Source organism: Podarcis erhardii (assembly GCF_964252035.2).
Source record: "Podarcis erhardii genome assembly, chromosome: 5".
Lineage (NCBI taxonomy): Eukaryota > Metazoa > Chordata > Lepidosauria > Squamata > Lacertidae > Podarcis > Podarcis erhardii.
This window is the reverse complement of record NC_138509.1, coordinates 18,864,510-18,880,105: the sequence shown is the minus strand read 5'-3', so window position 1 is coordinate 18,880,105 and position 15,596 is coordinate 18,864,510. Positions and strand designations below refer to the sequence as shown.

At 43.5% G+C, this 15,596-nt stretch overlaps 1 long non-coding RNA gene across 3 annotated transcripts in view; it reads left to right on the top strand.

Moving 5' to 3' along the window:
- The first annotated feature begins 325 nt into the window (after positions 1–325).
- The window catches only part of LOC309343145, a 29,707-nt gene continuing 14,436 nt past the window's right edge, over positions 326–15,596 (top strand). Inside the window, exons 1-4 of one of the 3 annotated variants that reach the window (XR_014157100.1) lie at positions 326–358; positions 2,952–3,009; positions 10,943–11,063; positions 11,603–12,313. This is a non-coding gene — a long non-coding RNA (uncharacterized lncRNA). Of the gene's footprint in view, positions 359–2,695; positions 3,010–10,942; positions 11,064–11,602; positions 12,314–15,596 lie in introns of those variants that run through there. The other 2 variants (XR_014157099.1, XR_014157101.1) reach the window with 2 other exon arrangements.

Here is a 15,596-nt window from a genome sequence, read left to right as displayed (position 1 = left end):
TTGCTACAGCCGTTGCTCCAAAAAGAAACCAAACACGGCTCTCTGTCCCTTTGCTTAGCTTGCTGCATTTAACAGACGGACAGACCTTTCCCCCCTAGAACAAGCCACAGCTAACTGAAAGGCCAAAAGCTCCAAACTCTAACTCAGAGCTGAAGGAAGTGTCCCTCTCTCTGGTGGGATTCCTAATGGCCCATCACTTTCCTTTTGTTTTCCTTAATGGCTCATCCCAGGTGATCCCAAGAGCATGGGAAGCAAGCCTGGCTTGATTTTAACATGCTAAATCCATCTTCTGACACCTGGTGTCTTTTCAGGTTGTTGGTGACACCAATGACTTACATTGCCAAGTATGCACAAATGGGTAAGTAAAACCAACGGCTAGTAATTTTGTGGATTTATTTGCAAGGCTACTTCACAGGGACCTTTCCTTCTCAAATGTAATATATGTATCAGCTCTTTCCCCCTATTTTCCTCATTCATCTGACCAATGCTTTTTCCCCCCTTAAAAATGTTTAGGGGTACTCTCATTTTGACTCAAGAAAACCACCATTTTATAGTTCAAATCGGGGGGAATGAATACAGTAAATGGACAAAAGTACAAAGTTTCGCAAAATGTTTAGGGATATGCATACCCCTGTGTACTCCCAGAAAAAACACACATTCCCCCAGCCTTGTCCATCTTCTCTGCCTGTATTTTCCTAACTTTTGTGTCCCAGGTAGCTTTTCTGCTTGCAACCTTTTCCTTCTTTTTACTTTTTCCCATCAGTTGTCCTCTTTGAACTGGACCTGACTTCTTCATTAACAGCTCCAACCTGTGCACTCTTTCCTTGGGCTTTTTGCTGGTTCAGTTCCCATATCCACACCCTAGACAATACAACCATACTTGGGAGGGGAGCACATGGCTAGAATTCTGCAACACCAACAAGTCAAGAAGTCAACTGGGTTTCTCTCCTGCACTGAAGTTCCAATAATACAGAAAGCAAGAAGCTTGAAAGAGCTGAGATTCTCGGGAGTCAGGCAGAAGTCATTCAGGTAAAACTGCCCAAGGCAACCACTAGACTGGATCATTCGCACGTTTGGCTTGGGTCCCACCAACCTCATCTTCAAGGTTCTCACCTTAATGTTCGGTTCATGATGAAACAGAAACAGAAATTAAGGGTCAGAGTCAGTTCAGTATATTTTATGATGCTGGCAACACACAAAGACATTTGGCACACAGAACACCTGCTAGCTGGTCTAGAGACACTTATAAAAAGCACATTTTGATATCCTGCCAAAATTCGACTCCACTGACCTTCTAGCAATGTAATAATAACAATAACACTAAAATATCTGGGTAAATGGAAGTGAAGCGAAGCAACAGTGAGTTCGGCTACAGCTGAAGGCTGGACTGGTGGATATTCTCAAGATCTGGATTCTCTGACTGCTAGCTCACATGACTAATGGCAATGGAGAGAATTGTCTATGTCTGGCTCCTACTGACAAAGTGCTACAATCCCAGAAAGCTACAAGAATACAAACCTGGCACACGGCTGAAGGTGCCTCTGGAGTCCTTCCTGTGGCTGCTTCCATGAAAGCCGCTTTTCAGTTCAGCTTCAGCTTGTCTGTTGAACCATGCAAGGAGCGCAAGACAGCCAAATGCATTACTGAAAAATGAATCGCTTTGCTGAATATTCAGTGTTTCATTTCTGTTCAGTGCTCCTCTCTCTCTCTCTCTCTCTCTCTCTCTCTCTTTCTCCCCCACCCCACAGGCTGCTGCCTTCTTTGTCTTTGACCTTTACAGCCCCTTTGGTGTCAATGACATCACAGTGGTATACCTGTGATGGTGCCATGGACACTCATAAACATCATCACATGGGTCACCACAGCCAATCAGACTGTCCTTGGTGCCGTCACAAGTATGCCACTGTGAAGTCATTGAGAGACATCATATGCATCACCTAGTTGCGCCCCAAGGCCCTCAAGCCCTCCCCCTGACACGTAATTTTAGTTTAAGTTATTGGGCAAAATTTAGGCCACAACTTTATTGATTACAGCAAAGTGAGCAGTGTTGGCTTAGGCAGTGGCAACAAACTGACTATAACTGACTCGTGCCTCTCTGTCTGGAAGTCTGAAAGGGTAAACACCAAAGGAGGGAGCAACATCGATGAAGACCAACGAAGCTCACCCCGGGGTTCCTGTGGTCCTGGCATGGCCCTAGCCCCTCAAGCAGACTTCAGATGAGATCCAGGACCCCCAGAATACCCTTATTCATGGAGGGGCAGGTGATGGCCGCACCTCCCCTCCCACACACTTCAATAAGCCAATGCCTAACCGCCAAACCTTACAAAGTTGTGACGATTGCTAAGGGGGTAGGCGAAAACCAAGTGGCTACAGCCAATCTGCCAAATGGAAAAATTCCTACCCAGCCCCTGCTCCAATCCAAAGCAAGGCCAAAGCAGCAGCACCTAAAATTAGGGAGGGAGGGCGGGTGTTCAGCAGTGCGATGCAAGTTCCCCCAGTTATGCCACGCATAGACACTCGAGCACACATTGTGGTGTACAGGAGAAGAGAAGGAAAATGTATTTCATGGGCGTTCAGAAAATCACATCCTACGCAAGAAACACATAAAGCTTCTGAGGTTAGACGTGAAACCACTCTGTTGCCTCATTCATTTAGATTTATTTCACTGTTGCCTCTTTCTTGTGTGTTCCAGTTTAATACTATAAAACTCGGAACATTATCTCACTGGAAGAATAGCTGTCCTCCAACAAAATATCAGGAAAGAAGTGGTTTTTCAAATGTTTCCCCTTCTGTGAGCAAAAATAGAAAATGGATATGCTTTTTAAAGGAAGAAGGGAAGAGAAGAACTTACATTTTCCAGGCAGTTCCACTTGTTGTTTTTATAACATCCTGTGTGAGTAGTAAATTTTATAACAACAGATGTCTGTTATTCCACATTAAATCTGTTTAAGGCAGGAAAACAAGATTGCACATTCTGAGGGCTCAGAGGATAACAAATACTTCAACAAAGTAAGTATTCTCCCTCTTTAAGATCATATAATGGGGAAAACACCAGCAGAAATTCCATGAAGAGCTGTGTTCCTTGTGAAGTCTGAGTCATCTAAAGTGTGCTTTTAAACAATCTGGCTCTGGGGTTCTTTGTTGTATGGATAGAGTTGTAAGCATTGGCCATGCCCTTCACAATGCACTGCTGCCTGCAAATCCCAGAAGTGCAGCCTTGGAGCCAAATTGGTATTTCTAGAATGATGCAGAGGCCTGGTCTACACAAGGAACAGGTGAGGTGGTACAGTCCCTGTGACAGTACTCACCGGTATGGACTACTATTGCTTCTTGTTTTGCTGACCATGGCAGTCATTTTGTGCTGGCACCCATGGCATTTTTATCAATATATGAGTATGGGAACCTCATGGGTTTTTTTTTACAAAACAAAACCAATCAAAAGGACCAGGTACAGCTATTCTTGGGAGTGCACCATTTCACAGTGCAGATGAACGTTGTGAGGGTTGCAGGTTCCAACAATCCTCCATGACAAAAACATAAACAAATCTTGATATGTAGAAAGCCAGAAAGTCAGGGAGAGGACTGTACCAGAACTGTATTCTCTGTCAGTAACCAATCTCCTACATACAGAGACATTTTGATAAAGGAAAGCATAAGAGCAGTTTTCAAGTAGCCCTTAATATAATTTTCAGATGAGAAGAATGGGTTTAAGTTTCAGCAATACCAGTTTAGGCTGAATACCGGCAAATGTTTCTCAAGGGGTCATTTCAACGCAGGTTAGGAGCTGGATGTGCATACAATGTACATCAGATAACCACTGTCCATTCAGGTCAGGTGTTTCAGACCTGTTTGCTCCATATCTACCTGCATATATGGAGACTTGGAGAATATAAATGGCTTCATGACATCGCTGTGAGGACAACACAGGAGAAAGGCTACACCGGGGATTCTTTGTAGACTTGGGGTTTAAATTCAAAAATATTCAGCTATGAAGCAAATCTTGGAGGAGGGGATAAACTGAGGAGTGGCTTGATGTCCTAAGTGGATTAGACAACTTCATGGAGGTCAGTGGGTGTTAGCTCTGATTGCAAAATTCAGCCTCCACATTCAAAGCACTCTATCTCTGATTGCTAGTTACTGGGAAGGTAAACATGGCTATCTCATGCTTTGCTTGTGAGCTTCCTAGGACTACCTGGTTGGTCTGTTCTAGCAGAGGCAGTGCCTAAGTTGTTATGTTCTTAAGAGGGAGAAAATTCAAGGGGAAAGATTTTGAATATTCATATAGTACATCCACTTTACTTCCTAAATGAAGAATACAATAAAAGTCTGTTAAATGATAGGGGAATTATATAAAATGGAATGAGCATACTGTTTTTCTGTGATACATTATCATGAAACCTACTGAGAAAAATGTTTCCACCTAGCAAGCAGAACTGCAAACTATAATTGCAAACAGATTCTTCTGAAAGAACAAGGGAACATGGAGGGAACATATGAAAGTACCTGCTCATCACAGCAGGATCACACTTCACCATCTTCCAACCACCATATTCCAGGAATGTCAAATCAATTCATGTCTCCTCTAATACAAACAATGCACATCATCAAGCTGTACTTATCTCATTCTACCACTCTAATTAATTATCTTAAAACTATGCTTCCTGTGCCAGGCATCTGCTCCTCAAATAAAATAGGGTGATCAAAGCCTGAGTCATGTTTTTGCAGCACTACAGGCTTTGTAAGCTGGTGCCCACGTGGTGACTTTGAATTGGGCGGTGGGCAGGCATGCTTTAGGGAACATCAGTTCACTCTCTGGAGGCAGGGTCTGCCAACAACGCCATCCATTGCCAGTCCCTTACATCCATCCCTATCCATCTGCACAATGTGGGGTGGGGGGGAGCAGTGTGGGCAGCATCAGAAGTGTTCCCCCATGCCAAAAACTGCAGTGTCATCAAATAAAAAGAAAACCCTGCTTTTGGATGACATCTGATTTGATTATTTCTGGTGCTGCTGACTCCAGAAGGGAGGACATATGGTCACATTTGAAATGATCTTCAACCCTCCTATGCATAGGAGGTCATTACTGATGGGTGGGACACAGGTGGCACGGTGGTCTAAACCACTGAGCCTCTTGGGCTTGCCAGTCAGAAGGTTGGCGGTTCGAATCTCCAAGACAGGGTGAGCTCCCGTTGCTCTGTCCCAGCTCCTGCCAACCTAGCAATTTGCAAGCACACCAGTGCAAGTAGATACAGTCATACCTCGGGATAAATACGCTTCAGGTTGAGTGCTTTCGGGTTGCGCTCCGTGGCGACCCAGAAGTAACGGAGCACGTTACTTCCAGGTTTCACTGCTCGCACATGCACAGACAGTCAAAATGATCCTGTTTGCATCCCGAGGTACCACTGTAAATAGGTACTGCTGCGGGGTGAAGGTATACAGCATTTCTGTGCACTCTGGTTTCCGTCACAGTGTGCTGTTGCACCAGAAGTAGTTTAGTAATGCTGACCACATTACCCGGAAAGCTGTCTGTAGACAAACACCAGCTCCCTTGGCCTGTAAAGCAAGATGAGCGTCGCATGCCTTTGACTGGACTTAACCTTTACCATTACTGATGCTGAAAGTATTTTAAAATGTAAACTTTTCCATTTCCTTAAAGGAATCATTTCCTGAGGTGTTTCATGTCAGCATCGCCCTTGAGCCAGTGTACCAACTGGACTCATGCACTACAGCCCCGACTGGGCTAGGCGAGCTGGGTAGCACTGCCAGAGACCTCCTTTCCCACAGGAACAGGTCACAGTGCTGTGGACTCACAGCTTGGAGCTGAGAGCACCGGATTCACTGTCTCAATTATACAGTCGTTGCGCAGCAGCGTTTTGCAGAGTCTTGCAGAGTATAAACCACTCGGAGAGCAGCTCTGTAAAGTATCCTCCTTTATTCTATAACTACAGCTATAATACAAGACTATATACAGAGCTAAATATTCTGAGCATAAATCAATGCTATATTCTGAGTGCCTGCAGCTGCTCTTAGCAGCAATCTTATCTATAAACACGATCTCTTGCACTCCCTCTCCGACACACTGACTGACTCTCTCTCTCACACAGATTCACTCACTTGACTAATTAAGTAGAGAGCAGTACATTGCTCCTCCTCTCTGTAGAGTCAGCAGAGACCTCAGGAGATTCTTGGATATGGGAGGGGTGAAATCTCCTCATCCTCCCCCATTTCATCCGACCATTTCAAGAATCTTTAACATAACTGCAATTTGCACACAGACTCCAAAAGTTGTTCTCTGCTTACAACCTTGGTAACATATTTGCAGGTATCTCTCTCCCCCTTTATCTAAGACACTTTTATCAATACCATTATACAGTTACTGCAACCACTCTGTGTCTATTAGGAAAGAGTTAAAACATAAATCTCAACCTGCAGTTTACACAAAATACACACTGTGAATACACAAATGAATAAGCAGCTTCTGGAAAAATCTTCACACACATTTCTTTCTCTCAAATACAAATTGACATTTCTAATTAAGCAGATTTGAACAAACCACTTTAAACACATGCTTGCTCCTTCAATCCTGATCCTTCAAATGTCAGGTAAGGAAATAAATGCAGCGTTTTGTGCTACTACTCTCAGCACACTTCATGCTAGGTTTAAAAACCCCACCAGAGTTGCATGTGACCGCAGCCTTTGCAAACTCTTCAGAAAACCTTTTCGGTGGTACACCCTCGGTTGTTCTCTCAGATCTGCGCAAAACCTTTTGATCCTCTTGTTCTGGTGCTTCCTCTTCTTTGGGAGAATGGGAAGCTAAAGTATATGAAGCTGCTAAGTCTGAATCAGCGTCAGACTCACCTGAGGCTTTTGGGCTCTGATAATCTGTGCCATCATCTGGATCTACATTGGCATCAGAATTATCGCCAACTACAACAGAACTTGCCTCCCTCTTAACTGTCTTTGCCCCTTTTGCACCATCATCACAAATGGGATGGCACTGAAAAACGCCAACTCTGTCCCATTGTGGATTGTCGTCAATGCTCCTAGTCAGCCTTATGGTTTTCGTGTCTGTGATCAGGACACGATAAGACCCTTTCTCATATCCTAGGAAAACACCATGTTCTCCACGCTTACTCAGTTTGTCACCCTGCGAGGTGTGCACCCAAACCTCCGACCCAAAAATTTTAAAGTGCTTCACACATGGCTTCCTTCTGTGAAGCATCTCATATGGGGTGCAATTTACACTAGACTGGTACCTCCTGTTATACACGTGACAGAAAAACGAAAGAGCTTCGGCCCAAAAAGGATTGGGCAGCCCCGAATCATGTAACAGCGTTCTAATTCCTTGCTGCAGGGTCTGGTTCATTCTCTCACATAAACCATTCTGCCAGGGCGATCTGGGCGTGGCGGTCCTATGCTCAATGCCCTGTTCAGAAAGAAAAGCCTCAAACTCTTCTGAACAAAACTCTCCACCCCTGTCAGTGAAAATACAACGTACATTCTCATTATGTACATTCCCGAGCCATTTACAAAATTGACAAAACTTGGTAAAGGCTTCAGACTTTTCCTGCAGCAAATAGACCCATGCATATTTAGAGTAGGAGTCTATCAAAACCATGAAAAACCTTGAATTGCCTCTAGAGAGCGCTAGAGGCCCCACTAAGTCTGCATGAATGACTTCGTATGGTTTCTTGGCCTCTCTCCCAGACTCTGTACCTTTGGGAGCTTGCCTTGCCTTACTCTCAGCACAAGAAACACATTTCATGTGGTAGGGACATTCTTTCAGCTTCATACCCTGAACCTTATCAGGCATTTTTGCCACAGCCTGGAAATTCAAATGACCATAAACACGGTGGTAATAATGAATACATTGGTCATGCAACTTCTCATTCTTATCAACAGACAAATTGCAACACTCTTTCTCAGTTGCTTCTGCAGTACCTGTACCTGAAACAAAAGGCAATTGGTACAGACCATTTACACATTTTGCATATAGAATGAGCTTGCCATCTCGACGAATTTCACAGCGAGATTTAGCAAACACCACCTTAAAACCTTGATGATCAAGCTGGGAAACACTCAACAAATTGTCCTGAATATCAGGCGCATACAGGACATTCTTAATAGTTGCATTCAGGCTCTTTAAGAACACAGTTCCCTTAGCCAAACTCGTGAGAACTGTCCCATCTGCTTGATGAATTTCTTTCTCTTGCTTCTCAAGCTGAACAAAGAGATCCTTATCTTTGGCTACATGGTTGGAACAGCCAGAGTCGATCACAAAGAAACTCCGCCCACGTTGATTGCAGCAGCGAGAGATCAAAACCTTTGAAGTAGCAGGTGCTTGGGGGTTTCGTCCTCCTCCCCCTCTGCCTCTGAAGTTTCCCTTCTTCTCTGAAGATTTCTTGCAGCACTGAAAACTCAAATGGCCTTGTGCTCCACATGAAAAGCACCGCTTCAACTTTAGTGCTTTAACAGCAGCAGTTTCACTTTCACCTTCCCCTGCTGAAGACTCAGGCACATTTTCAAGCACATTTTTAACAGCACCATTGTCCCGGCTTTCTTTAACAGCCTGTCTGCGATCCCACTCATTCAAGAGCACGCTAGACACATAATCTTCTGTTAGCCGGTCAGAAGGCATTGTAGAAATCTGGGCAGCTACTCCATCGTAAGAATCATCTAGGCTATTTATCATCAGCATTGCAAACACAGCCTCTGAAATAGCCAGGTCTCGCTGAACAAGGTCCTGTCTGAGACGCTTTAACTGAGATAGATGGCTAGGCAAATCACCACCTTTCACCAACTGCAACCTGCACAGCTTCTTGAAGAAAATCACACTGGAACCAGCATTTTGTCTCAGATGCATATCTCTCAACTTATGCCAAACAGCTTGTGCAGTCTCTTGACCCTCTAAGTTTACCAGCAAGTGGTCTGAAACACTCAAAACAATTGTCCCTCGGGCTTTCATATCTGCAGCATGCCACTCAGCCCAATCATCATCATCTTTATCTGGAGGGTCATCTTCTATCGTGTGAAATAGCTTTTCTCTCTGTAAAAGCGCTTTCATCTTAACTTGCCAAACTGCATAGTTTTCAGGCGTGAGGAGGGGAAAGGATAGAGCCATCTGGCCAGAATGTGCACAGGCCATGTCTGCTATTACTTAGAGCAAGACACTGCCCTCGTGCAAACACAGATAAAGCCTTGGACTTCTTCAGCCACTCTCTCTCCCACTCAGAGCGCAATTAACAGGCAAACAGGGATGCTATCTTCTTTCTTTGGCAGTCAGCAACATACCTCAAGCAGCAGCAACAGCAACAGCGGCAGCTTGAGCACTCTGCTCCAAAACAGCTCTGCTTCTAGGCACCACAAATCAGTCCAGCATGCAGCCTCCGTTCCGCCGTCCAGCAATCAGCAACAGACACCTCTGGCGACTGGGACGACTGGGATGACTGGAACAACGACTGGTCAGACGACTGGGCCCATAACCGATGTCAGCATCGCCCTTGAGCCAGTGTACCAACTGGACTCATGCACTACAGCCCCGACTGGGCTAGGCGAGCTGGGTAGCACTGCCAGAGACCTCCTTTCCCACAGGAACAGGTCACAGTGCTGTGGACTCACAGCTTGGAGCTGAGAGCACCGGATTCACTGTCTCAATTATACAGTCGTTGCGCAGCAGCGTTTTGCAGAGTCTTGCAGAGTATAAACCACTCGGAGAGCAGCTCTGTAAAGTATCCTCCTTTATTCTATAACTACAGCTATAATACAAGACTATATACAGAGCTAAATATTCTGAGCATAAATCAATGCTATATTCTGAGTGCCTGCAGCTGCTCTTAGCAGCAATCTTATCTATAAACACGATCTCTTGCACTCCCTCTCCGACACACTGACTGACTCTCTCTCTCACACAGATTCACTCACTTGACTAATTAAGTAGAGAGCAGTACATTGCTCCTCCTCTCTGTAGAGTCAGCAGAGACCTCAGGAGATTCTTGGATATGGGAGGGGTGAAATCTCTCCTAGACCTCCTTTGTGCATGTGTCCATATTTTAGAATTTGAGGTTGCCCCCCCCCCAATTCTTTGAGGTCAGTTAGGCCTCACTGAAGGTGGCGGCCTGAACTGTTGCATGCCCATGGCATTGGGGCTCTGAATGATTCCAGCATAGCAAAAATTTAAGAACAGGGAAGGCAACAGTTAATTTGAAGAAGTACCATCTGTTGAGAAGGTACTAACCGGTTGGCATTTTTTTACACATCTTCAGGAAAGGAAAAAGGGTATAAATCTGAGTGGTCTGTGAAAACTAATAGGAAAAAACACTGAGGGTCATTGCATTTCCTAGATACCTTCCACATGCCTTTGTACATCTCTGCTATAAGCTATAACCCCTAATACAAGCTCAAATAGCCTCCAACGTTTCTCCGATGGAAATAGGGATGCCCTGTTCCATCGTCACTATCACCATCATTCCCCATTTGACTGGGCTGCCCCAGCCACTCTGGGTGGCTTCCAACATATATAAAAACATAATCAGACATTAACCGTTAAAAAACTTCCCTATACAGGGCTTCCTTCAGATGTCTTCTCAAGGTTATATAATTACTTATCTCCTTGGGTTGGGGGTTGCATAACTCCACACCCTCCAAAATTTCTCTGTTGAAAATAGGGACGTCCTAAGGAAAAGTTTTTAATATTTAATACTGTATTGTTTTTAACACTTGATTGGAAGCCACCCGGAGTGGCTGGGGAAACTCAGCCAGATGGGTGGGGTATAAATAATAAATTATTATTAAATTATTATGATTATAAGAGGGACATTCCAGGATCAAATCAGAAACACACCTGATTGTGAAACACACCTAATCTGTAAACTATTATTTAACTGGGATCAATCTGATACTGTTGTCAGATAAGTAACTTGTTTATTGTTTTTGCTGTTTACAGATGTATGAGAATTGAAAATATATATGCAGAGCGGCTGCTCTTATTACACCCCCCCACCAGCTTAGTCTGCATTTCCCCCCACTCATCCAGAGGGATCACCAGAGTGGGGCATGATATGAAGGTAGGTGGTATATTTAGCTAACTGTTTCCAGCTAAACCTTTTATTAACACATGGATGTTTTGGCCTTCACAGGCCTTTTAGCACATCTCAGCTGGATCGATGATCCATGCTGCAATTTTTGCTTGTGGTGAAGTAGTACAGCGAGTGCCTCGCCATGACATCAGCTAATAGGCAAATTCCCGTTGAGCTGAGTGCCAAAACCCACTGAAGTCCATGTTGGCACATGAAAAGGACTGTGAGAATTAAAGATCCGTCTTGCTCTGGGTTTGCATCCAGCATGATGCAATGTTCTTCCAGTGCCTGTGAGGTCATGTGCATAGCTTACTAATTTGAAGAGAAGGCAGGATACCCCACAAGCAAACCAGCAATCAAGGAAGGGAAGCCATGAAACTAGATCTAACCACTCCGTTCAAGAAAATTACTGGATTTTAACTCCGCTCAGAGAACTCGCAGAAGAATCATATGCCCACTTGACTGGTAAGAGCTCTGCCCCACCTGGGCCTCTAGCATTAACTACAGACTCGTGGATTGGTTTACAGAGAGAATATAAAGGAATTCTGAAGCTTGAACTTCACTTTATCCTAGTTGAGGAGCTTCGCTTCGCTTAAGCTGCACAGCTCTCTTGTTCTCAAGACCTGGGTGCTTTCCTGAGCTATGCCTTGTGCCAGTAATAAAAGAAATGCAACGTTCTCCAAAGCCTTAAAAATCAGCCTTTGGAAGAGTTTACATAGCTCTGCTTAAACTGCAATCAGTGACCAGAACTTGGATTAACAAGTAAATGAAATCCGGAGTGGCTATTGAAAACTAACTGATCATGCATGCACAGGAACTTGTTCTATATTCTCAGCCAGAAAACAAACTGTTGGTGACATGATGCCCGATTGGTGATACACCCAGACATGACACGTTGAACAAGGTCATAGTTTAAACTGAGCAATTACGCATTTAAGTGATTTCACAACTTAGAAGTACCGCATTTGCAGTGGTGATAAGATGCTCTGAAGCATGTACATACTATTTTTTATTAATTAAGTGAGAGCAGTAAATAAATGAACATTCTCCATGTTGGGATGAAACAAAGAAGCATATTCCAACTTTAAAGTGCTGGGTCTGCTCTGGCTAGAAATCTGAATGCTGTAATGTTATTACTGAGAAGTAAAGAACTTCTTTCGGTCAGGTATGAGAAAAACAACAATATTGCCTATCCGGAACCTTTAATCCACCCCTTTCAAGCACTGCTTGGCCCCAGGCTCCCATCCAATGATGGAGGAGAATTTCATTTGGTCCACATCTTAAGTAAAGGAAACCCACCCTAATTTGCAGTGCCCAGACTGCTATGATGATTGGAGCACAGTTAACAGGTTGTGCCCTTCTCCAAATTTTGCATGTAAACACATTAAAAATGCACATATTGTTGGGGAAATGCATCTCTTTTTTTGGAGAGGGGTGCTTTTTAGTGGGAAATGTATGCAACTCTATTTTCCTGAAAATGCGTACACAAAAATGCATAAAATTTAAACAGAATCTTAAAGAAAAACACCCCAATCTTCAGAAAACAGGGCAGAATGGACTCACAACTGAATGCATGCAAAATTAACAGCAAATGAAAGCAGGGTGTCCATCTCTAACCTCAGCAATCAGAAAAGCCTGCACTTCATTTATCCGTATCTCTCAAATATGACTCCTAAATCAGTAACTTTGGTGTGAAGGTTCAGAATTTCTTGAAAGAAATCCCACCCTTTCTTCACTTCCTACGAACCACAGTAGAGGCGGGCTACCTGTACGTGAACCCAATCTGTCCCAAGGGTACTCATTTATTTGTGTATTATGCTCATAGAGCTCTAGGTCTCATAGGCTCAGAGCTGATTACAGGAACTTTCTGGATGTGCACATTTCTGTCCCACAAGGGCTCACGGTGTAAGCAATGTAATAATTAGAGGGCTTGGGGGATAAAGAGGCCAGCAGAATTAAAATTACGTTTTATTCACATATCATTTTAAAAAAGTGATTAAGGAGGTTAGGCACAATCCCCTGATCAGGTGTGCTCTGTGCATTGGGTCTTCTTCAAGTGTGTTTGTTTTCTAAGGGAAGAATATCACCTGTGAGGAATGGGGTGTGTTGAGGCTCTTCTGAGTGGGCTGCCACATTGTGAGATACACTGTCTAGCTATGCAGGGAAGGGCCTTATCTGTGTGGCCCCCTGTCTCTGGAACTCGCTCTCTTCAGAGCTCCACATGGCGCCAATGCTGTGTTCCTTTTCGGCGCCAATTGAAAACCCATTTGTTTGTTCGTGTGGCTTTTGCCGGTTTGGTTTAGTAACTCTAGTCAGTTTTATGTAGATCATTTTAGATTTTGGTGTAAAAAGTTGTGTTGTCATTATTTTATTGCTTTTGTGGGATCATTCATGTATTTCTATGCTGTTTTGTTTTGGGGGCTGCACCCAACCTTGTGATCATTTGATGGAGGACATGTTGAAAATGTTTTCAGTAAAACAAATTAATACAAACATAAAACAAACCATTTTTGTTTGTTTTTGCAATTGGTATTTTTTAAAAAAATAATCCAATGGTTTATGGTTTTGTTGGTTTTCTTGTTGAATCATTGGGTTATAACTACATTCTGTTTTTATGTTAACTCCTTTGAGCCTGACAAAGGCAGGATAAAAATGTTTGAAATGAGTAAAAAACAAGAACAAAGATGAATAAGAAAATTAAACCCACACCCATATTCTTGCAGACAATCCTCCAGAACATCTCTACACTCTTGCTTAGTCTTACAAATGCTAACACACAACCTCACTTGACTTTGTCTCCTCCACTCCCTGCTGCATACCTCATACAACCTTTCAAAATATAGAAACATCCCATCCCTCACCTTTCACAGCCTTCCAAATAGCTACCCAATGGACTTTGCTTTCTACAGCTAGACAGGGGCCCAATGACTGCCTGTTGAAAATATATGGCAGAGAGGGCTGGCCTGGGTAGGGCCAGGAACTAGTCCTGAATGTGGCGAGGGCAATGCCACTGGAGCTCTGCCCAGATGGACTATGATATTCTCCATCAAATCCCGATGGGATGCTCCTCTTTTTCATGAGCAGCAGCACTCAGTGGCATCTCTTGAAAAGCTCCCAGATGGTTTTCCACTTCTTGGACAATTAATAAAATTGTAGGTGTGCAGGAATCATTTTTAATCAGCCTTCTCCTAGAGACAGTGCCACACCACGAACCAAATCTTTAACACAGAGAGACCCTCTTCCTCTTCAGAACTGGAGTGTATATACCATATATATATATATATATATATATATATATATATATATATAATATGTGTGTGTGAATGTGGTTTCCCATGCAGCAGTGTGTATATATATATATATATATATGTGTGTGTGTGTGTGTGAATGTGGTTTCCCATGCAGCAGTGTCCTGACATCGAATGTCATTCGTACAGTTATAGGAAAAAACAAGCACCATAGGGCAGGTTTGAGGAACCTACGGCCCATCAGATGTTGTTGTATCCAATTTCCTATCATCCCCAACTAACATGGCTGGTGGTCAGGAATGATGAGAGTTGTAGTTCAGCGACATTTGGAAGGCCACAGTTTGCCTGTCCCAGCTCTAGGAGACAATGTTCTCCAGGAGAAGGACTCTCTGACTGCAGTAGATTAACAGGGATGTACCCTATGGAAAAACAAATACCTACCTAGAACCATCACACTGCAGTCATCTTTTTTTTTAAAAAAAGAAAAGAAGAAGAAGCAGAAAGCCCCTTTATACTATGGCAATAAATCCCAGCCTTTGGAAGATTTAGTCTCCTTCCCGCCTTGGCACAATTTTAGATGAAAACATCTAAAAGCTTTCAGACATTTCAGCTGTCCATATCCCCACCTAAGAAATAAATCTCCATGTAGCGATTCCGGGCCAAATTTCCAAGGAATGTGGATTTTAAAAAGAACCAGCCATTTCAGAAGATGTGGTTAAAGTGAAGTACATATCTACAAGGAAATGTCTGGGCGTTTTTATTTGGAAACACAGTGGTTTATAATCTTCCTTTGCACCATCCACAACAGAGCTTGTGTGTCGTACAGAAGATTCTAGTGAGCACCCTAAGGTGCCTTCTCCATTCACAACGAGGACCCTAAATAACTGTAAAAAAACAAGTCTATTGAATTTGCTGCAGCTATGAAGGTTTCTATTTTTCAAGGTTCTTGCCGCATCTAAGGAATAAATGATAAATATTTGGAGAAGAGAGGGTAATATTTCTCCTCCCCCCGAAAAAATATTATTTATTGAAATGCCTTCAGAATAAAAGAGCAATCCATTTAGTTGTTTGGAGGGTTCTAAACTGTACGATGAGGCTTCATGAATGAAGCAGGCTCTCTCCTACAGACCTTCTCCTCCAAAGAGCGGATGGCAATGGGACTTGGTGGTGGGGATGTGATAGAATCATAGAATCATAGAGTTGGAAGAGACCACAAGGGCCATCGAGTCCAACCCCCTGCCAAGCAGGAAACACCATCAGAGCACTCCTGACA